This window comes from Echinops telfairi, unplaced genomic scaffold, assembly GCF_000313985.2.
Source record: "Echinops telfairi isolate 266 unplaced genomic scaffold, ASM31398v2 ScPeMD7_9;HRSCAF=40, whole genome shotgun sequence".
In the NCBI taxonomy this organism is placed as follows: Eukaryota; Metazoa; Chordata; class Mammalia; order Afrosoricida; family Tenrecidae; genus Echinops; species Echinops telfairi.
The window spans coordinates 76,064,857-76,089,115 of record NW_022103906.1 but is presented as its reverse complement, the minus strand read 5'-3'; the positions used below and the strand labels follow the sequence as shown (position 1 = coordinate 76,089,115).

General features: G+C 37.1%; 1 protein-coding gene across 2 annotated transcripts in view; it reads right to left on the bottom strand.

The window, feature by feature from the left end:
• EXOC6B (exocyst complex component 6B) overlaps nucleotides 1–24,259 on the bottom strand; it is a 635,729-nt gene that overhangs the window by 202,991 nt on the left and 408,479 nt on the right. The gene's annotated exons all lie outside the window — the stretch shown is intronic.

Below are 24,259 nucleotides of genomic sequence, written 5' to 3'. Positions count from 1 at the left end.
TTTGTCTTGCCAGAATAATACTAGAAACCCTCCTTCAGAGCAAAAATTGACAAAATGGAAGGTAGTTTTAAAGTAGTAACTTGCCTTATAGACATTAAGGAAATATGTCTTGCATGGAGAAATAAGTCAGCTGAGTGACACTGTAGGGATCATAAATTATAATTGCAAAAATGAAGATTCACAAAGTGGATTTAATATAAATTTGGGGAAAACTGTATAACTTTCCCAAAAAACTATTTTGAAGTACATTTATTTGGAAGTTTGAATTATTATATAATTTCTTTTAAAAAAAACCCACACATATATGCCCATCTAAAGATACAAAATAAAACTGAGAATGCATATATTTCCATCTTATTACTTGCAGGGTTTTATAAGATAGCAAAATTAACTGTTGTTATAGGTTTGGCTGACATCTGTTCACTCATCAAAAGCAGATCTTTGCTTCCAAATATATGGATGGAGTAGATGGCTCTTGCTATAATCGTAAGGGTTTTAGGAATAACGTTTGAGGAGAAGAATGTAAAAGGAAAGCAGAATCTCTACAACGCATTAGCATCTTGAAAAGTCATTATCAGAGGGCGAACTGAACTTAGTAACTCATCTAAAGTATAATTTCATGAGCAAAGGTTTGCTGAAAGAAATAAAAAATATCAACTAAGGGGAAAATAAAATGATGAAATAATTTCTCACTTCACTATTTAGTTAGCTCTAAGAGAAACAGGACTGCCAACAATGACAATCATACTAATGAGAAATGAAATACATTGTGCACTAAAGAGAACAAACTTTAGAATGAGAGATTTGAGATAGATTTTTGGTTCAACCAGATCATGACTGTAAAAATTCAAAGTATTAAACCAAATGGAGTCACTATGAGAGAATAAGGACTTAATAGCCACTGGTTTGGGTATTTTTTTGTCTTATTAAACTATATAGGGTTCTAAGTTCCTATACTTTAAAAACGAGACTGCTTTATTTATTTATTTAAAATAAAGTCTATTTTATTGTGTGTTGTGTATTAACATAACTATAACGAAAACCACAGTTCAAGAAAACAAGGTAAAATATTAGTGAAATAGTATCGAGATTTAGAAAAGAAAAATGGAAGAATATCAGCATTTCAAGCTGAAAGAAAAAAAAACCCCTCAAGCTTCAAGTTAAACTATTTAAAGATTCTGGAGGAAAAAATATTAAATGATGCAGGGAGCATCAAAGAAAGATAGAATATACAGAGTCCCTGGACCAAAAATAACGAATCAATACCAACCATTTCAGGAAGTAGAATATGAGCAAGAGCCAGCTGCAGGAAGAAAGTCACGTTTCTTTTGGAAGCATGAGCCAAAAAGAAGGCTCCAGGAATTGATGGAATACCAACTGAAATGTTTCAACAAGCTGATGAAGCATTGGAAGCACTTAACTGTCTATGCCAAGAAATCTGGAAGGTGGCTTGTTGGCCAACCGACTGGAAGAAATTCATTTTCGTACCCATTCCAAAGAAAGGAGACTCCACAGAATGCTCTAATTAAATAATGGTATCAGTGATATCACATGCCAGTAAAATGTTGCTGAAGATTATTCAACGAACACTGCAGCAGTACATTGACAGGGAGCTGCCAGAAGTTCAGGCCAGACTCAGAAGAGGGCATGGAACAAGGATATCACTGCTAATGTCAGATGGATCTTGGCTAAAAGCAGAGAATACAAGAAAGATGTTTACTTGTGGTTTATTGACTATGCCAAGGTATGTGACTGTGTGGATTATAAGAAACTATGGATAGCCTTGAGAAGAATGGGAATTCCAGAACACTTCAATGTGCTTATGAGGATACTTGCACATAGATCAAAAGGTAATTATTCAGAAGAAGGGAATACTTCACAGCTTAAAATCAAGAAAGTATACGTCAGGGTTGATCCTCTATCATACTTACTCAGTCTGTATGCTGAGCAAATCATCAGAGAAGCTGGCTTATATAAAGAAGAATGCAGCATCAAGATTAGGGGAAGATTTATTAACAACCTGTAACATGCAGATGACACATCTTTGTATGCTGAAAGCGAGGAAGACTTGAAGCACTTGCTGATGATGATCAAGGATTGCAGCCGTTAGTATGGATTAGCTCAATACAAAGATCAAAATCCTCACATATGGACCAATAAGTAACATCATGATAAATGGAGAAAAGATTGAAGTTGTCAGAGATTTTGTCTTGCTTTGATTCACAATCCATGCTCATGGAAGCAGCAGTCAAGAGATCAAAAGACACATTGCATTGAGTAAAGATCTTAAACAAGGATGTTATTTTGAGGACAAAGGTGCGCCTGACTGCGGCCATGCTGTTTTCAATTGTCTCATACACATGCAAAAGTTGGATATTGAATAAGGGAGACAGGAAGAATTGATGCATTTGAACTGTGGCTCTCTGGGGAAGAATATTCAAAGTATTGTGGACTCCTAAAAGGACAAGCAAATCTGTCTTGGAAGAAGTACACCCATAGTGTTCTGTAGAGGCAAGTTTTGTGAGCTCGTCTTACATACTTTGGACGTGTTGCCAGGAGAGACCAATCTCTAGAGAAGGACATCATGTTTAGTAAAGGAGAGGGACAGTGAAAACGAGGAAGGCCCTCCACAAGATCGACTGATACAGCGAATACCACAATGGGCTGAAGCACAGCAACAAGTGTGAGGATGGTACAGGACAGGGCGGTGTCTTGTTCTGTTGTGGTTAGGGTAGCTAAGGGTCGGAACCAACTCGAGGACATCTAACAGCAATATAACACAGAAACCAAAAGATCAGATAGTTCAATATGCTTGGCTTAGGTTTCTAGACCCTAACAAGGACTAAAATATTTTTAAGTGATTCCGAGTCAGAATTGATTTGATGGCAGTGAGTTGTTTGGTTAAGTAGTACAAAAATTCCGTTTTTGGATACATTTTCAGAATTGAAATTCCAGCTTCAAATAAGACTCACTCATAATTTCATAATACACTCTAAACATTTATTTTGAGGAATGGCTTATTCATTTACATTTTGTTGTTTATTAACTCTTTATCAATACTGGGCACTAAATTAAGGCTCTTCTCTTATTTGATGTGCCCATAACAACAGAAAGAAGATTAAGTTGTGCTTTTACCTGGGTCTTTAGTGGAATGAGAGGCTAAAACCTGCAGTAAGGCTATTTATTTACTGATATCCTCAACTTATTTTATTGATGAGTTATTCTCACAAGGCATATTTAGACAGATTGATTCCAAATGCTTCCCATGAGGTTACTTCAAATCATTACACTATAATTTTCCTCACAAAAGGCATTTCTTCTTCATAACCTTACTATGCAGCACATCACTGGAATCATAATAGGTACTATTAGGTACTCAATAAATGTTTGTTGAATAAAATTGAAATAAATAAGTCTCAAATCCCAGTGGCTGATGTAATTCTAAAGCTATGAACATGGCAATGAAATAGACTTAGCAAAGCAAAAGAAGCCTTATTGAATTAGAACTGTGCTATACCAATTTATCAAAAGCATTTGACTCTGAACAGATATTAAAAAAATTTATCGGAAAAACACCAGAAAGAAATATGTGATTCTGAAACATGGGCCTGTAGCTGTCAATTTTTATAAAGAAATCTTCTAGACTAATCTATATATATTTTTAGTTATTCTTTTAGAAATTGCCTTCAGTTGACTCTCAATGAATTTATTACATTAACATTTTAGATCTTACTAAAGAGTCTTGCTACAGGGATGTCTGAAGCAGGAGATGGAAACACTGGGATAATAGGGTACTTTTATCTTTTTCTAAAGCCTATGTTTATTGTACATCTTCCATCATGTTGTTTAGGGAAACATGGGCTAGACAAGAAGTACTGGGGTGATTCTGTAAGAGATTGATAACTAATGATACTTTTACTCAAAAAACCAGTGAACTGGTCCTTGAATTGGTTCCAACATGTGGCAACCCCGCCTAGGTGAGAGGAGCTCTGTGCTCCATAGGGTTTTCTGAGGCTGATTTTCTTGAGGTGCCTATGAGTGTACTAGACTCTTCAGTCTTTCAGTTAGCAGCGACACACGTTAACCATTTGCACCAACCAAACACTGCCAAGTATTAATTGTGTAACCTTGGGAAATCTGCCTAAGCACTCTACTCAAATTTCTTCATCTAAACTAAACAGGACCAGCTTCAAAGGTTCTTAAAGAATTTTAGAGGGGTGCGGGGTAGGGGGAAGGTAAGGCTCAGAACAGTTGGTATTCACTGTTGTGTGTAAATGTTTGCTACATAAATAAGATTTACTTTAGGAGGAAAGGAACCCTGGTGGCCAAGTGGGTGACACATGGGGATGCTAACAGCAAGGTCAGCAATTCATACCCATCTGCTGCTCTGAGGAAAAAAGGAGTGAGGCTTTCTGCTCTTGTAGACTTAAACGTTCAGCCACCAGAAGGGTTATCCTACAGGATTGCTATGAGTCAGAATCCACTCAATGGCAGTGAGACAGCATTTGGTTGAGTTTTGCTATTTTAGGAGAAAGAAACTCAAGAAGTTTATTCCTCAGATAAGGGAAGGCTAAAAACTATTGTTCAATCTATAAATGAAAACATTAACATAACCATCTTTGTTGGGATGCTATAGTGGCCTGAGATTCTATACTGTCTCTTATAGTAAAAAGGAAAAGGTGGGAGGGGAGGAATTCAAAAGAATCAGGAAAGCAGTATTTCTTCCTATATAACCTAACCACAAACAAGAAAGAAATAACAAACTTACAGATATCTCATGAATTGAACACATGCAAGAAATGTTGACAGCAGAATTATGCATACATTAAGTATGGCATCCACAGAGAGACCAAGTAGAAGACATAAAATCTTATCTGTAGAAAATCTCATTTCGAGCCATCTATTCGAAAGGTTTTGTGCAATGTCACAGCCATAAAACAGCAATCCCAAGAGTAAGGACGTATGAATGGGCCTCACAATCATAATGGAATCTAAATTCCCTGCCACTTTCTAAAACTGCTTTTTTTCACCCTAGGTTATCTATTAATACTATTATAAATTCTTGACGCAAAGCCCCACACTTGAATAAGGAATACCGCAGAAAAAATGATGCGTTTGAAATATGGTAGTGGAAAAGAATATTGAAAGTATCATGGGCTGTCAAAAGAACAAGCAAATCACTCTTGGAAGAAGTACAGGCAGAATGCTCCCTAGTGTCATGGGTGGCAAGACTTTGTCTTTCATACTTCGGACATGTTATTAGGAGACACTGGTCCCTGGAAAAGGACATCATGCTTGATCGAGTGTTGGGGCAGCAAAAAGAGGAAGTTCATCAAGGAGATGGACGAATGTAGGGACTGCAACATTGGGCAGAAGCATAACAATAATCATGAATGTGGTACAGGACCAGGCAGTGTTTTGTTATAGGTATGAGTCAAAACCAACTCAATGGCGCCTAACAGCGACCGTTATTTATAAATGTGAAATTAATATCCACTAAGGATGACAGTCGGCTTATTAAACAAAAAGTTACTCTAATATCTGATTCCTGGTGATCCTACATGTGTAGAGCAGAAATATGTGCCGCCCACTTTTCGATGGCTGCTTTTTTAGAAGCAGCTCACCAGGCCTTTTCCTGAAGCCTCCAAGCTTGTGGTTAGCAGCTAATCACATTTACTATTTGCACCACGCAGGGATTCCTTATCAGTATGTTCTAAATTTCAAACCATGAATCTGGTAACTTCAGTGTAAGCTTCTACTCAATTTTGGATGGAGAGACACTATGGCATCTGGACAGATGCTTAAGAGCTTTCTAGGAGTTAGAACGTTAGTGAAGCTTCTTTCATATATTCACAAGTTAAAAAGGGGTTATATGAGATTCCATAGTACCAGTCTGAGAAAGATAAATCACGTGATTGCAAAATCATTGTTTCACTTATACTTAGGCAAAAAAGAAAAACCCATCACAGCTCACATTACAAAGCTTTTAGAAGTGTTACACTAGAATAATAAACTGTCAATTTGCTTTAACCCTTTAACTTTTTTATTTGTTCCTTTTTAAAATTTCCAACTTATCTGACAGCATTATCTTTCCATTATTAGAAGATTTTCTTCACAATGAAGTTCTATAATTATACTAGATCAAATATAAGTGTCTAAATAAGCATATAAGAATAACATAAGCAATGTAAGGTAAACATTTCTCCAAATGTATCCCTTAATATTTAATGGGGTGTCTAAAAGTGACATAACTATAACTTCTCGTATGCTTTTATAATGCTTGTGGTGGATGACCTCAAAACATTTTAGATGTAGCATCAAACATAACCAAGTGAGTCCTTGCAGGTGCTTCTAGCACACTGAGGTAGAATCTTGGGAAGTCAGGATTGGAAGTGATCTTAGAAGTCTCATCTAACACTCTGTCCCATGCAAGTGCTGTCTTTGCTACATCTTCATAAACCATAGCCTATCCTCGGCTCCAATTTTGCCCAAGAATTAAGTAGCTCATTCTATAGTTATTGTTACTCCTTATCTTGAAACAACTTACCCTTTTCTAGCTTATACTTCTTATAGCTATTCAAAACTGGTCTAATCTACCTTCTGTACAACTACTTTTCCGGCATTTTTATTTTCTTGGAGAGGAAGCAGTCACTGTATTTGATTTTTAAAATTCTTATTCTAAATAAAAGGGGACAGATTAATTATATAATTCAGGTATAATATTCATACTAGTCAGCTGTAAAGTGTTTTATTTCTGTAAAAATCTAACAGCCCATCCTTTGGAGAATATAGTGACAAACAAATCAACACACCAGGAAAGAGTGGCTCTCCCATATTCTCTCCCGTAGCTGAGGTGGAGAGTGTACAATGGACGAGAGAGAGCTGTGAAGGGAAGTGGGAGAAGAAGCTAAACTCTGGTACTTGGGCGTGGTCATTTGTGCAGAGTGCTCGCAGGCTTCCTGAACTTTGAGCAAAAGCATTTGTGCTGTCTCCTGCTCAGGGTCCATGAAACCAAAGACAGCATGATGTGTATAACACAGGTCCTGATGGGCCAAGCTCATATTATGCGCAGCATGTAAACATATGAAAAATTAACAGCATAACTTTCATATGATTTTTAAAAAGGAAACCAATTAAACCTTAGTGAGAAGTTACCTGTTAACATGTGGCAAAACAGAGTGCATGTGAGTCATAAGATAGCTATAAAAACATCCTGTTTTGATAGTTTTCAGTAATGGTACTTTTTAATAATAATACACAGATCTAACACTATATGCCATAATTAGAGGAATTTACTGACTTAGCAGGAGGTCACTCGTCGTTCCCCTTGGCTTTCTATAAGGGAGTTTTAAAAAGCTCATGGAAAAGTAGAACTGAATGATAATGGAAAATTTCCATGAACTTGTGAAGCTACCTCTTATAGTTAGCAACAGTAATATAGTTGATCCAAGTCCCGTAGTTCGCCCTCAGTAAGGCAGGGTAGGTGTGATTAAGGGTAACCACAGCACATCAGGATACTGGGACTAAGACGTAACAACAGAACTACACTCGAACCAGAGGAAACCCATTGCTGTTGGGCCAGTTCTGATTCATGCCAACCCACATAGGACAGAGTAGAATTGCCCCCATAGGATTGTCCAAGCCTGGAATCTTTATGAAGTTTGAAACTACCAATCACTCTGCAGAAGAAAGAGGAGGCTTTCTACTCCGTGAAGAGTTCAGTCAGAAATCCACAGAGACAGTTCTACCCTGAGTCGCCACGAGTAGGAATAAACTTGATGGCAGAGAGTAATCTTTACCAAAGCAGATAACCACATTTTTCTCCCACAGAGCAGCTGGTGGGTTCTAACCACTGACCTTTTAATTAGCAGACCTAGATAGGACTGGAGTTACAAGCAATTGTTACGGAAGCTCAACGTCTTATATAGCTCATGCTCATTAGGCTCAATCCCTCCCCTACACTTGAGAGCAAATTCCACCAGGAAAGCAAAGTGATAAACAAAAATAATTTAAAAATTAAAAGAGATAAACAAAAAACATGGGAAGGATCCCCAAGGACCACTGCTAAAGGAAAGGGAACCCCTAAAGAAGAACACAGTAAATGTCCCCTCAAGAACTGACATTTCCTTTAGCACTATAAAGTAGCATATCAACATCATTCTTCTAATACGCACAAGTAATTGATGGCCCTTGCATATACTACGGCCCTTGCATATAAAATACTAATATTTTCCCAGTTAAATTATAATATGCATTATAGATATGTTTTAATAATATTACCTGTTATAATATGAAAACATTATTAAATGCTTACTATGAAAATTTTGCCATGTTTGGGATCATCTTGAATAGTCATTTTCTGAATGAAATTCTTCTAAGCCTGCAACTGTTAATGAGAAAACATCTGTGCTCTAGAAGAATCTAACTTCATGTAAACATTTGAAATGTTCGTCATATTTTCATTTTCCTCTGCAATCTAAATGTGAATGTTTCAGTTTGCCTTGCAATCTTTGAGTCACCTTAAAAAATATTTTAATCATATCATGGAAGCATGCAGAGCAATAAGCAAAGATTACACTGAAAATAGTGTGAAATAGATATCCACATCAGAATGGCTGACAGAATGGGAATCAGAGGTGTCACACAGAGCAAAACAGGAACATATTATGCTGTGACCAACACTAATTCAAGGTAAAAGAAAAGGTTTAATTTTAACAATAATATTTGAAAATGAATTCATGTTGCTGGAAAAGTAATACAAATAATCAAAACACACCATTAAAGATAAGCCACAGAGGAGGAGATTTTTTTGCAACACATTTATCCAATAAAGGATTCAGATGCAGGACAACAGTTCTCAAAGTGTGGTCTGCAAGTACCCCAGAATCATTCAAGGGGTCTACAAGGCTTAACCAAAAGAAGCTTAACACTAAATTGTTATTTGTATTTTTCACTGTGTTGACATTTGTACTGAAAGTACTGTAAACTCAGCATGGATCAAGGTTCTTGCACTGGTAGTCATGAAATTCTTCACTGCCTGTCACTCACACTAAAGCAAATTCCAATTTTAAGTAAAATTGGCTGAAGACATAAAAATTAATCTTGTTAAATCTCAGCTCCTGAACACATTTCTTTTTAATATTTTGTATTAAAAATTGAAGTGTGTATAAAATACTTATGATGCAAACCCAAGTATGATAATCATTTGATTAGCAAACCAAACTAATCTCTTTTCTCGTGGAACACCGTTTCTCTTGAAAGAATAGCTCACAGACAATATATAGTTATCCTGAGCTTGGCATTTGATAGGCATTTTCTTGATAATAAAAGAAATCAACTTGGCACTTCAAGCAAAATAGTATTTGTTGCCACTGATGAAATTCAAGTATATAAGCAAAATTTAGAAGGTTGAAAAACTCCTATCTACACTGAGAGATGGCTTTCCAATACTTGAAAGACTTTTCTTATGAGCCAGGTAGTAGTAGCAATAAATGTAATGCTGCTGTATAATATACATCAAGATCTAAGAGATCTATATAGCTTGGGAAAACCCTCACCACTATTGAGTCAATTGTGACTCATAGCAACCCCATAATACAGGTTAGAGCTTCCACTGCAGGTTGCCCAAGGCTGACTCTTTATGGGAGCAGAGTCACATCTTTCTCCCCTGGAGCTGCTGGTGGATTCAAACTGCCGACCCAGATCCTCTGTACAGCTCAGTGAACCAGTATTTTCTAAATGACCAGACTTTAAAAGGCATTTCACAAAAGGGCATTTACAAATGGCAAATGTTATTGTTGTTGGTTCCCACTCCTAGTTCCATTAGATACAACAGAACAAAACACTGCCCACTCCTGTGCCAAACTCACAATCGTACTTCCATTCATGCTCATTGTTGCAGCCACTGTGTCCATCCATCCCATAAGGGTCTTCCTCTTTTTTGCTGCCCCTCCAATTTCCCCAAAACATGTCCAAAGTACATGAGACAAAGTCTTTCCACCCTTGCCTCAAAAAGCATTCTGGCTGTACTTCTTCCAAGGCTGATCTGTTTGTTCTTTGGGCAATCCATGGTACTTTCGATATTCTTCGCCCATACTATAGTTCAAATGCATCAGTTTTTCTTTGGGCTTCCTTATTCAATATCTAACCTTCACATACATATGAGGTGACTGAAAAATGAGGTCTTGTACAGCAGATTTACCCAGTTAATGCATCCTTTTAATTTCTTGACCCTACTGCTTCTTGACTGCTGGGTCCAAGAAAAACAAAATCTTTGACAACTTCAATCTTTTCTCTGTCTATCATGATATTACCTTTTGGTCCTGCTGTGAGGATTTTGGTTTTCTTTACATTGAGTTGTAATCCATATGAATCACTACAATGCTTGATCTTCATCAGCAAGTGCTTCAAATCTTCCTCACTTTCAGCAAGCAGAGTTGTATCATTTGCATATTGAAGGTTGTTAATAAGCTGCTGCATTCTTCATATAAGCCAAGCAGCTTCTCTGACGATTTGCTCAGCCTACAGCTTGAATAAGTATGGTAGTGGATCATCTCTGACGCACCCCTTTCTTGATGAACTAGGCAGTATTCTCTGGGCTTGTTCACACAGCTGCCTCTTGATCCATGTACAGGTTCTGCATGCACACTCTAAAGTGTTGTGGAATTCCCATTCTCAAGACTATCCATAGTTTGTTATGATCCACACAGTCGAATGCCTGTCTTGCCAATAAAATACAAGTAAACATCTTTCTGGTATTTTCTCCTTTCAACCCAAATCCATCTGGCATCAGCAATACTCTTCTTGTTCCACGTCCTCTGCTGAATCTGCCCTGAACCTCTGGCAGCTCCCTATTAACTTAACCATTGCTGGATGACCTTCAGAAAAATTTTACTTGCATGTACAACAATGATACTGTTTTGTAATTTGAGCATTCTGCTGGGTCACCTTGCTTTGGAGTGGGTACAAATATGGATCCCTACCAGTCAGTTGACCAAGTAGGTGTCTTTAAATTTCTTGGCATAGATGAGCGAGTGCTTATAATGCTTAATTAGCTTGATGAAACATTTCAATTGGTATTCCATCAATTCCTAGAGCTTTCTTTTTGGCTAATACTTTCCAAGCAGCTTGAACTTCTTCCTTTGGTAATATTGGTTCTTGCTCATATGCTACTTCCTGAAACGACTGGGTATTGTTTAGTTATTCCTAGTACAGTGATTGTGCATGCCTTTAATATTATTTTAATGCTTCCTGGATCATTCAATATTTAGCCCATAGAATCTTTTAATATCGCAACTTGAGGCTTGATCTTTTTTCTCTCGAGTTCCTTTTGTTTAAGATATACTGAGTGAATCCTTCCTTTCTGTTTTTCTAACTCTAGGTCTTTGTGCATTTCATTATAAAGTTTTGCTTTGTCTTCTCAAGCTGCCTTTTGAAGATCTTCTGTTCAGCTGACTTCGCCATTTCTTCCAGTTGCTGTAGCTACTCTATGAAGAGCAAGTTTCAGAGTCTCTTCTTCTTTCTTTCCTGTCTCTTTAATGACCTTTTGCTCTCTTCATGTGTGACCTTCTTGACGTTCTCCCACAGCTCATCAGGTCTTTTCTCATGAGTGTTCAACGCAGCAAATCTTTTCTCAAGATGTTTTAGAAATTCAGGTGGAAAAGACTCAAGGCCATATTTTGGCTCTAGTGGGCTCATTTTTATTTTATTCAGCTTCATCCTGAACCTATATATGGGAAATGATGGTCTGTTCAACCTGGCCTGGGTTTAGCTGCAGATAGTGATATTCACCATCATCTATTCTCATAGATGTAGTCAACTCAAATTCTGTGTATGCCAGCTGGAAAAATCCATATCATTCAAAAGAAAGGTATTAGTGATGAACAAGTTGTTGGTCTTGCAAATTTCTATCATGTGATCTCCATGTTCATCTTGTATCAATAAGACCTTATTTTCCAACTACTGTTCCTTCCCCTTTATATCCAACTTTTGCATTCCAACTGTCAATAATTACCAATGCATCTTGATGGCCTGTTTAATCAATTTCAATCTGAAGATGTAGGTAGAATGGACAATAAGCATGTGAAATGTTGCTCAGGTAAATGGAAATAGCACCTAGAGTATAATACCAACATATTATCCAATAAAATGGCTAAAATTAAAAAGGCAGATAAGCCCAAATGTTGAATAGAAAAGCCTTAAACTCACATCGGCTATTGGACATAGTACAGATTGGTACAACTGTTTGTTAAACCCAGATCCTAAACATCTTCACAGCTTAACATAGCAATGTCATTTCTAAAGATGTACTCAGAAGAAATAAGTTCACCAAAAAATACCTACACAAGAAGTGCCAAAGCATGATTATTGCTATTAATGCAAAATTGGAAAGAATTCAAATGTTCAACATTTGAGTAGATAACAAGTTATGATATATTCGTATAAAAGGGTATTATTTAGAGATTAAAATGAACAAACTACTTCTAAATGTAATGGATGAATTTCACAGATACAATGTTGATCTGATGTAAAAGAGTAGATACTATATGATTCCATGGATAGGCAAAACCACGGATAGGTAGCAGAGTCACAAATGATGATTACTCTTGGTGGTGCACAGTACATATTAGAGGGAGTAATGGCTGGGAAGATCTTCTGTGAGACTGGTAATGTTTCTTGATCTCAACGCAGGTCACAAAGGTATATATGCATACTTTGTGAATATTCATCAAATTTTTATTTCCTTACTTTTCCATATGTTTTAACTTTTTTTTTTCAGTAAGAACAATAGCAACAAAGTTATATTCTTTTCTAAAGATGAACTATTAAACACACACACATGGGGTTTTCCCCACAGGGCTTTAAACTAAAACAGAGAACTAACTGCAGGGTCAGTGTGCCTGTTTTACACCAGTAGAAATGTAGATACGGTCAACATAACACCAAAAATATAGTTCCAGAAAAAATGCTTAAGACTTTATGTGGTTACAGTTAGAATCTATGCTCACATCTAGTAAATGTAAGCACAATAGAATATGACTCTTTCAAAGCCTTCATACAATACTTGCTGAGACTGTAAAGTTAGAGGCCTATTTGTCTACTGAAAAATTATTTCCATTTCACCTCCCGGTCACCTCTTGACCCTAAACTTACCTTCCAAAGGAGATATAAAGATACATAACAATTAAACTTAAAACCCAAAACAGCAACCAACAAAACACACATACACAAACACATGACACAGAACTTCCTGACTTTGTTAGTTTGACAGTCTTTTTCAGTGCTGACAAGTCTGTATTACAACAGTTGAGAAAAGTAAATTATTCGTTTTCAGGAATCTTATAATGGCAATCAAATTATCCTAAATGATATAAAAGCAGTAAGTAGCTGCCGCAATAGAAATCTTTTTAAAAAACAAGTCACGATGCATTCAGGAAAATAACACAAGGAAGAAATTCTTCTTTTTCTTAATTTTTATTACTTGTTTAGTTACTAGTCATTTTTCCAAAAGGTAGTTGTTTGTTTGTTTTTTCCCCCTTAAGAAAAGACTAAATTTCATCTAAAACCAGTGAGTTAAAGTACAACATGCTTGCAATTGCTAATTCAAAAAATGAGGAGTCCCTAGGGGCAAGTATGCACTGTGTCTGATTTCCAATAATGTGTGTTATTTGTTTAGAGAAGTTCAAGCACTTACTAAACCATATTAAAACTGTGGCTATAAACCACCATGAAAGTATTGCAGAACAGTGGCATGCACCAGACCCCCATTCATTTAACTGTGAACTCCTCACCCTACGACATGTGCAATAGATATGCTGAGGGATCCTGGCACCAATCTGCAGACTCAAATTTGCCATCTTGTCACAGAAGAAAAAAAATGCTGTTCTGAACCACCTAAATGTAGTATTTTGAAGCAGCAAATATTTTCCCCTTTGTGCACTTGGACAAATTCCTTTTCAGTATTTTCCAAACCAATCTCAATGAAATAAAACTATGCAGTAAAATAAATGTGTAATAAAGAGCTAAAAATATAATATATAATGTTATGTGATAGAGAACAGTTATCTCAACTGTAGGCCATATATATATATATATAGTATTAGACACTCCAATTTCAGCCTAATATTTATTGAGAACCTTCTTAGTGTTGGACATATAAAAGCATCTGAGAAATTTTCCTTCAAAGAATTTGTAACCTTAGTTGCATAAAAAGGACAGCAGAGAAGAGGGCGGAGTGAGACATCGGACAGTGTAACTTATGACAAAACTATAATTCATGAATTATGAAGGGTTCATGGGGGGGGGATGAGTAACTGATATTAAGGGCTAAAGTAGAAGGCAAATGCTTTGAGAATGATGAGGGCAACAAATGTGCATATGTGCTTGACACAATGGATGTATGTATGGATTGTGATAAGAATTGCATGAGCCCCCAATAAAAAAATTTTTTAAAAGGACATTACAGGGAAAAAAGGAAAAAAATTCAAGATTATATCAATAATATATCTTAACTTTCAAATATTGACTGGAGATAATAATACATATAGGAATTTGTATGAAAGCCAAACCCTTGTGGGGTAGCAGGGCACTAGTCCTAATGGACTTCATGGGAAATTAAGCGGTGGGTTCAATTTTAAGGGATGGGAAGATTTGTTAAGCTGAGATGAGAAGTCATTCCAGGGAAGAGGAAACCCAAGAACAAAAAAGTCTATACAGGAATAAACATAGTGTTACTGGGGAACAATGAACAGATCTACTTGGCTGGAGTCAAAGGTTTATGAGGAGAACTATGGGAAATGTATTCAGTGTAGACAGGAGTTACACAAGAAAGAGCGGGAATCATTAAAAATTTCTGAACAGAGGGAGTGACATACAAGCCAGTGTTTTTGGAAGTCACATCTGGAAATGGATTAGAATACAGAGAAATACTGCTTTATGTCCTTCCATCCATGCTCTTTACAATGAGCACAAACGCTCAGTTGCTTGTCCTCAATTGTGGTTTACTGTCCTTGATTTCATCTAGATCAAACATTTCACACACGTTACCTAGAACTGTACTTTGAGACTTCAGTCTCACAGCCCCTTAGGCAGCGGTGGGATTCAAATAATTTTTAACAACTGGCTCACTGCCCTAATGACTGATATATATATATCAGTATATATATATACTGAAAGGAAGTTTATTGTTTCAGCATGCTATAGAACACTGCTAGTTGGCGCAGATGAACATTAAAAAAGAGGAAGGATGGCAAAGTTGTGATTTTTCACATTGGGCAGCTGTCCAATGGCCTCCTGAGAAAGAACCTTTAATACAAGTGCCATTTTAACAATCAGTTTACCAAATTCAACAGAAAAGTAGCTATCGATTTTTCTGGATTGGTACAAACCAGTTGAATCCCACCACTGCCCTTCAGTATCCCAAACATCTTCCTATAATCTTTGAAATTGTAGGGAAAAAAACCCTAGTTTGAAGAGGAGAAAAGAATGCTGGTAGTTGAACACGCAAAGCTATCTCTGCAGAAATGTAACCCTCCCCTCAAAGGATATAGGTGATTAACTAAAATCATACACTACGAGGGGCTAGCTGTTGTTGATTGCAATGTATGGGTGAACCCCTGCCTTGTGGTAGTTTGCTTTATACCCTTCACCATTTGAGAGGCCTATGGTAGTACCTGCTTCCACTAACTGGAAGAAATCTGAAGAAGACTTTTGATTTTATAAAATCAAGGTGAACAGTGAAACTAGTGTTCTGAGTTTGTCTTGTGGGGAGCCAGCCATTCAAGAAACAGTGCTCACCCAGTGAGAGCGGCATTGACAAGCTCTGCCCACTGAAGCTACGTGGGAAATACATGAGGTCTACTCTAAAAAGTCTGTGTATTCATCATATCTTTCCTGCTTTTGTTATATGTCAGTGTTATTTTACGCTTTATGTATTGTGTGGTATGATTTGGTTGGTTATTGGGGGGAGTCTGGGAACCTAAAACCTTTTCCAGTGTACAACAATGACAATCATTTTATGCCAGTTCAACTACAAAAGGTTTCATGCTCTGTTTTGGGATAGCTTGGGAAGCCCATATTCTACGCAGCCTAAACCTGTTGACAATCATCCAACAAAGGAAGCATAGCCAATTCCTAAGTAGGCAAAGAAATGAGTCTATCCATCATTTCTGTTCTGTTAGAGAAACAAAGGGGGGGAAATTCCTTGGTCACTAGCTATGCAATTATTTCAAAGAAAAATATGGATGATATCCTGAAAGCACTAATGCCATTAGGCCCTTGGTGACTCCTGAAACTTCCTTATGTAGTACCAGAAAAATCTTTAGGGACTGAGCTAATATATAGCGCCCCATTACCAGTAGATGAGAGAACTTCCATATGAGGTATCAAATAAGAAAACACAGGTTATATTGGAAACAGGCAACCCACTTTATGGCCAACTTTTGAGTTTGAATTTCATGGGCACATTTCCACAGTTTACATCTCCTGCTGTGAATTGTCCTGACCACAAGGTCGAAAATTTTATGCATTAAGAAACAGCCAAACAGAAGTACTAAATAAGAATCCCACAAGGAGATGGTATTTCAATGACGGTCCATAAAACAAATACAGCCTGGAGTTCTTTATGAATGGCTTAGAGGCAGTATATCCCAGTGGAAAAGGTTAAGGGCTTTGGGAGATAGTTCCCACCCCAATACAACTCACTGAGTCATTTTTGACAGGTTACTAGGCCTCTCTCTGTCACTTTCCTCATCTGTAATATGAGAGACCAATAGTTATTATGCAAATTTGTTGCAAGAGATGAGAAAATGTATACACACACGCAAGGCTTTAATCCTAATTTACATGTTTGGTCCTTATCTCAGAATAATATTTTATTACTTCTCTTTTCAATAATTACTGATTTTTTTTAATTGACTTGTTTTTGTGACAGTTTTAAATTTAAAAGAAAAATGGACAATAAGACAGAGTTCTCAATACCCTGCCCCTAGTTTCCCCTATCATCACCAGATTACATCATGGTTGTTGTTATTAGGTACTATCAAGTCTGTTCCATTTCATAACCACCCGATGGATACAAGAGAACAGAAAACTGCCAGCTCCAGTGTCATCCTCACAATCATTGCTACATTAGAGCCCATTTTTGCAACACTGTGACCAAAAAAGGTCTTCCTCTCTCTTGCTGACCTTTTACCTTATCGAGCATAACGTCTGTGTCCAGGTATCTCCTGATAGCATGTCCAAAATATGAGAGATGAAGCCTTGTTGACCTCCCTTCAAGGGAGCTTTCTGGCTGTACCCAACCAAGAAATATTCCATTTGTTTCTCTGGTTGTCCATGGTATCTTAAATACTTTTTTTTGCCAACAGAGTTCAGGTATCCATTTTTCCTCCCAGCTCTCCTTACTGTCTGGAGTAAATGATTACTTTCAATGATGTACGTGACCCCCAAATAGTTTTTAATATCTAGGCACAATTCCCATATTCACCTTTTATTCAAAACAAGTAAATGATACAAAAATATATTCTGTGTCAGTTCACATAAGATATTGCAAGTACATATAGTGGTGCAGAAGACAAGCTTCTAATTGCAGGGTTCACAGTTGCATAGCTGGCCATCTAGTAGGCAGGATGGCATAATAGAAAAGTTTTAAATTCAAATAATTCTTTGTTTATACCCTGACTCTGCCACCTGTTTTGTTTGTGTGTGTGTGCGTATTACAAAATACATATTTCCCTGAATTCATGGTCTCATCATGCATTTTAGGGATATTTTTGAGTTTTCATTCATTAGGATGACATAAAACAAGTGTAATGTAGGTGTGCAAATGATCACATCTTAGGAAGCCTGGTGGCACTGTTGGGTAAACATCGGACTGCTAACCACAAAGTCGGAGGTACAGATCCACCAGCCTTTCTCTGGGAGAAAGATGAGGCTAAAAGATTTACAGTCTCAAAAACCCTGAACGAGGTTGCTATGACTCAGACCGGAATGGATGGCAGCAAGGTTTCTTTTGGGGTTATTCAAAATATAATTCGCCCAGCAGCATAAAAAATGATGATACATCACTGGTTAGAACTGGAGAGGGTCTGAAATAAGCCTTGAAGAGTGAGTAAGAGTTCAATACAAATACAGTTAGTCCCTGATTAAGGCATATTCTAGTTATAGATGAATCAAACTTAAAACCAGCCACATTTTTGTTTTAGTGAACTTTTTAAATACATCTTATTATTTATAATATTTTGTAGCATGTACGTTACTGATGTTTTCCTCTTCAGATATTCACTTTCAGATATTCAATTTTATGATTTACTATACAGAATGGTGGATAAGCAAAATTGCTGATAATAAAAGGCACTAAAAAATCAAAATAAAAGAAGGTATATGACTTACATTAGAAGCACCTGTTGTAAGGTGAGGACTACCTATACTTAAAGAACAGAAGCAAATAAAGTAGACAAAAAGTTGTGAACAAAAGATCAAGCATAGAAAAAATAGTTGACATGCTTGATAAATAGCTTTATTTCAGGTGGGCAGAATATCTGGGGCAAATAGGCCAGAAAGAGAAATTTGGACAAAGATAAGTTTCACTGACTCGCTCACTGCCATCAGCTCAATGGCAACTCACAGAAACCCTATAGGACAGGGTAAACTGCCCTGGGAGTTTCTGAGACAAACACTTTATAGAGTAGAAAGCCCTGCCATTCACATACAAAGTGGTTGGTAGTTTCGAACTGCTGGCCTCGCAGTTAGCCGCCCAATGCATAACCACCGTGCTCCCAGGGCTCCTTGAAAGATAGTTTAGGGCCACATTAAAGAAAGTTTTTTTTTTCTTAGTGGGAGGCATTCACAATTTCTAAATAAAAGAATAATTTGATTATTCCTAAAGTATCAATAGTTTTTATAATTAAATGGAGTACTAAGAGAAATGAAACCTTTAAAAGGATTTGTTATTAGCTGCCAGGGAGTTGGACTCCACTCAGTGTAACCCCAACCCCAGGTGAATGAAATATTGCTAAGTTTTTTTGTTTTTTTTTATTATGTAAATATTTTATTTAACATGATATAGCCTATAATCTTAAATGTATATGTATGTCAATATCACTATAGGAAGCCCTTTATATCTATCTAGCATTGCTTTAACACTCTCTATAGTTATAATTCTTTTGCTTCTATCCCCATTGCTTCTTTTTTTTATAATATTTTTTAAATCAATTTATTGGGGCTCATACAATTCATCACAAAACATATCTATGTTTTTTTGTTTTTTAATCACTTTATCGGGGGCTCTTACAGTTCTTATAACAAACCATATATCCATTGTGTCAAGCTCATTGGTACATATGTTGCCATCATCCTTTTCAAAACATTTTCTTTCTACTTCAGCCCTTGGTATCAGCTCATTATTTTCCCTCCCTCTCTCTCCTTTCCTCCCACCTTCATGAACCCTTGATAAATTATAAATTACCATTACAGTATTTTCATATCTTGCTCGTCACAGGGGTGGGGTGGGTGGGGTTATATGTCAATCATTGTGAAAGCTTTCCCCCTCTCTCCTCCAAGCTTCCCCCTACCCTCATGGTAACACTACTCTAATTATTGTTCCTGAGAGGGTTATGTGTCCTGGATTCCATGTGTGGAGAGCTCTTATCTGTACCAATGTACATGCTTTAGTCTAGCCCAGTGGTTCTCTCAACCTTCCTAATGCCGTGACCCTTTAATACAATTTCTCATGTTGTGGTGACCCCCCCAAACATGAAATTAATTTTGTTACTACTTCAAAACTGTAACTTTGCTACTGTTATGAATCGGGCGACCCCTGTGAAAGGGTCATTCGACCCCCAAAGGGGTTGTGACCCAGAGGTTGAAAGCTGTTGGTCTAGCCAGGTTTGTAAGGCAAAACTGGGGTCATAATAGTGGGTAGGGTGGGGGTTAGCATTAAAGAACTAGAGGAAAGTTGTGTGTTTTATTGGTGCTATACTGAAGCTCCCCTCATTCATATTAATATGATTGTTTGTTTTGAGTCTTCTGAAGTCTGATACTTGATTCTGTCAACACCTCATGATCACACAGGCTGGTGTGCTTTTTCCATGTGGGCTATGTTGCTTCCCAGTTAGATGTCCACATGTTTATCTTCAAGCCATTAATACCTCAAAATGCTATATCTTTTAATAGCTGGGCACCATCAGCTTTCTTCACCACATTTGCTTATGTACCCATTTTGTCTTCAGCAATCATGTTGGGAAAGTGAGCATCACAGAATGCCAAGTTATTAGAACAAAGTGTTTTTGTGTTCAGGGAGTACTTGAGTTGAGGTCCAATGTCCATCTGTTACCTTAATACTTAACATATAAATATCTGTACATTCATCTATGTCTATCGTTACATATAAATATATTTACCTATGTACGTGCCTGTATTTATACCTCTATGAATGTCCTTTGCCTCCTAGTTCTTTCCTCAAAAAGTTGCTAGCTCTTGCCCCATCACCATGATAGGTCAGGGATCGAAAATTTGTGATCCATACAGTTTTATGGGCTAATTTTCAAAAGTACACTGTTGGTTTTATTTTGTTTTCCTAGTATGCCTAACCCTGGAAACGCTCCTGACACATGTTCAGCCTCATAGACACACACAAGCCTCCCCTGACAGATGGGTGCTGGTTACTTACAAAGTGTATTGGCTGAAAGTCGAAGTCAGGTCTTTCTCACGGAAGACTAGACTTCTGAACTACCACTGCTCCCATAGAAGAGCTTTAGACAAGAAGAACGTCTGGAATTTATATGTGCATAAGAGCCTTGGTGATGTAGTGGTTATGCATTGGGCTGTGATCCACATGTTTAGCAGTTTGAAACCACCAGCAGCTCCCTCCACTGGAGAAAGACTTAGCTTTCAACTCCCATAAACAATTACCGTCTCTGACACCTGCAGGGGGTCACTATGAGTCAGCATTGACTCAACTATAGTGAGTTTGGTTTTTTTAGTTTATATGTACATAATAAGATAGCCTTTAAAAAATGTATATCAGCTGCCAAGAAAAGAAAGCCAGCAATGGGTATCGTTGTATCCTAGACAAAGAAACTAAGAAAACCAAGGCAGGTTATGGGAGATCTTGCTCCAGGTCATACAAATTAACATTAACAGCAGACAGAAAACAAATTCAGGACTCCCTGCTCTGGGTCTGTTACTTGAGAAAGCATTTCCTCTCTCCCTCAAACATTTCTGAAAGATAATTATCAGTAAAAAAAGGATAAATTCTCAAAAAAGTATGGTTTAATGCTGAGCATGCAAAATGAGTAAATGTGCAGGCAATTGTAAATTATAAAACTGGAGCCTGAAAATAAATGCTTGTAAGCTTACCTTGTTTGCTAACTCAAGGGACATGGTAAAACTTTAAGAATCTCACTGTGAAAACTTTATTATTATAATCATTTCTTGTTGCCTCATGTAAATAGGTAGGCTGCTATGGTCACCAAAACTTTGAAAAATAGCTGTAGAATTCAATAATTTTCCCCTGTGATCACTTACTATCTAATGATCAGTGTAATCTAGTATGCCATTCCCCAGCAAAATAGATACACACACACATACACACACACACACACATACACACACACAGAATGGGAGAGAGAATGTCTTTGGTTATGCTGCTATTGTGGCAACAAAACATCCCTGAAAACTACAAGAAACTGGAGATTTTAACATGTAAGGAAAAAGACAGTCTTTGCCTTTATTTTTGTAGTTTTCTTTATATATATTCCTTATCACTAAATCCCTGTTTGACAGAGAGCTGTTCCTTCCAGAGAATCTCATAGATGAACAGAAAACATTAAATTAATGTTAAAAAATTAATTTTGATTCTGTTCCAAAACTTGTTCCATTCTACCCCTTTCTTTTATAAGCATAAAAGGAATCAAGCTATAGCCCTACTTGTCACCAATACAGGGTTCCAAAAGAAGTGATCTAGCCTTCTGAAGAGCATGACATACAAACGCTGGATGGTCCATTTGCTGGCTGCAGAAAAACAGCAGGGGTAATTTTAGGAGTCGTAGTCATGTGAAGCTAGGTACTATACTGGCTGGTGAACTGAACTACTTTGGGGAACTGGTTTTGGAAAGAGACTACTGCTCTGTGGGAGAAAGATGAGGGTTCTACTCTTGTTAAAGACAACAGCCTCCGAACCCTCCATAGGATCTGAATAAGAATGGGCTCCTGAGCAGCAGATGTGGTTTTTGAGTTCTTTATATGAATGGTAAAAGGTAAATTGGTACCATAAGATTGGATCAAATCAGTTCACACTGAGAGGTTATAAACAAAAGAAGGAAAAACCATGAGCTATCAACTACTGGTGTAAGGCTTGCAAGGAAGGTCACATCTCTATTTGTGGAAAATACATTCACGTTAAGTTGACAACATTAGCATGATCCACAGTACTGTTTCTAAAGGGTGCAGATGCTAAAGTAAAGATTATAGTCAGAGCATAGTGTTGACACCACAGCTACTATATATATAAACTTCTATAATAGATGGCATTTGTATAAACAGTAACGCTAGACTATCATTTTATTTTTTTAAGCACAAGAAAAATAAAAAACAAAGGCAAAACTGGAAAGATGGAGGCTGAGAGCATTCACCATGATGGCGTGCAATGCTTGCACTGCTTTTTCTGATGACGCTGGAAAAGCTCACTCTCTCAAATAGCTACAATGTGGGGGAGACACTGAAGTCAACATGATTGGGTATCCCTCTCCCAAACTGGGAACATGTTGAAAACATGTTTCCTTAGTAAAAACATGTGCTTTTAAAATAAATAATTATTGATCTATAAGAACCCCCAAAGCAATGATTAATAAAAATGTTAAAATACATGTATATAATAACTATTGAGATAAAGAATAATGATTCTAAATGATGCCTTCCTTTCCCTCCATGTTGTTAAAGCACTACAGGTTTCATGCCAGGAACACTTTTTTAAAAAAGGATAAAAATAAAATATATATTAATGTACACATGGCATACATATGTGTATGCTATAGCATACATACAATATATATGTATGTATTGCTGTATACATTAATAGATTATTTTACTAGATCTATTATTAAGAATCTCTCAGGTGGCATAGATGGTGAGGCACTGGACTACTAACTGAAAGGCTGGAGGTTCAAATCTATCCAGAGGCCTGATGATCTACGGAATGCAATTCTGCTCTACATGCATGGGGTTGCTATCAGCTGAAACAGAATCAACAGCAGCTAACAACAAGGCTCCAGGAATTGATGAGATACCAATGGAAATGTTTCAAAACAATGGATGCAGTGCTGAAAGTGCTCTTTGTACCAAGATATTTGGAAGATTCCTGTCTAACAGACAGGAAGAGAACCACAGTATGGCCATTTCAAAGAAAGGTAGCCCACCATAATGCAGAAACTACTAAACAATATCATTAATATTACATGCAAATAAAATATTGTGAAGATAAAAAAATAGTTGCAGAAGTACATTGTCAGGGAAAAGCTAGAAATTCAGAAGAGCGCATGGAAGAAAGGTATCATTTCTGTTGTCAGATGGATCTTGGTTGAAAGTAGAGAAGATCAAAAAGGTGTTTACTTGAATTTTACCCAAAACCATTTAACTGTGTGGATCATAACAAACAGGGTAACATTGCAAAGAATGGAAATTACAGAACATTTAATTCTGTTCATGCAGACCCTATGATAGACCAAAAGGCGGTCTTTCTGACAAAACAAGGAAATACTGCCATGGTTCTCCACCTTCCTAATGCCACAACCCTTTAATACAGTTCCTCATGTTGTGGTGACTCCCCCAACCATAAAATTATTTTTGTTGCTACTTCCTAACTGTAATTTTGCTACTGTGATGAATCGGGCAACCCCTGTGAAAGGGTCATTCGACCCACAAAGGGTTCATGACCCACAGGTTGAGAACCGTTGAAATACTGCATGATTTAAAATCAGAATAGGTGTGTGTCAGGGTTGTATCCGTTCACCAGACTTATTCGGTTCTGTATGCTGAGCTAATAATACAAAAAGCTGGACTATATAAAGGATAATGTAGCATGAGAATACGATGAAGGCTCCTTAAGAACCTGAAATATCCAGATGACTTAACCTGTCTGTACTTGTAAAGATTTTCAGCTTTGGAAATGCTATATAGAGTTGCTTTCTACCTCAGAACAATTGATGGGTTTAAACTGCTGGTCTTATGGTTCAGCAGCCTAAAGCTTAACCATGCTCCTTAC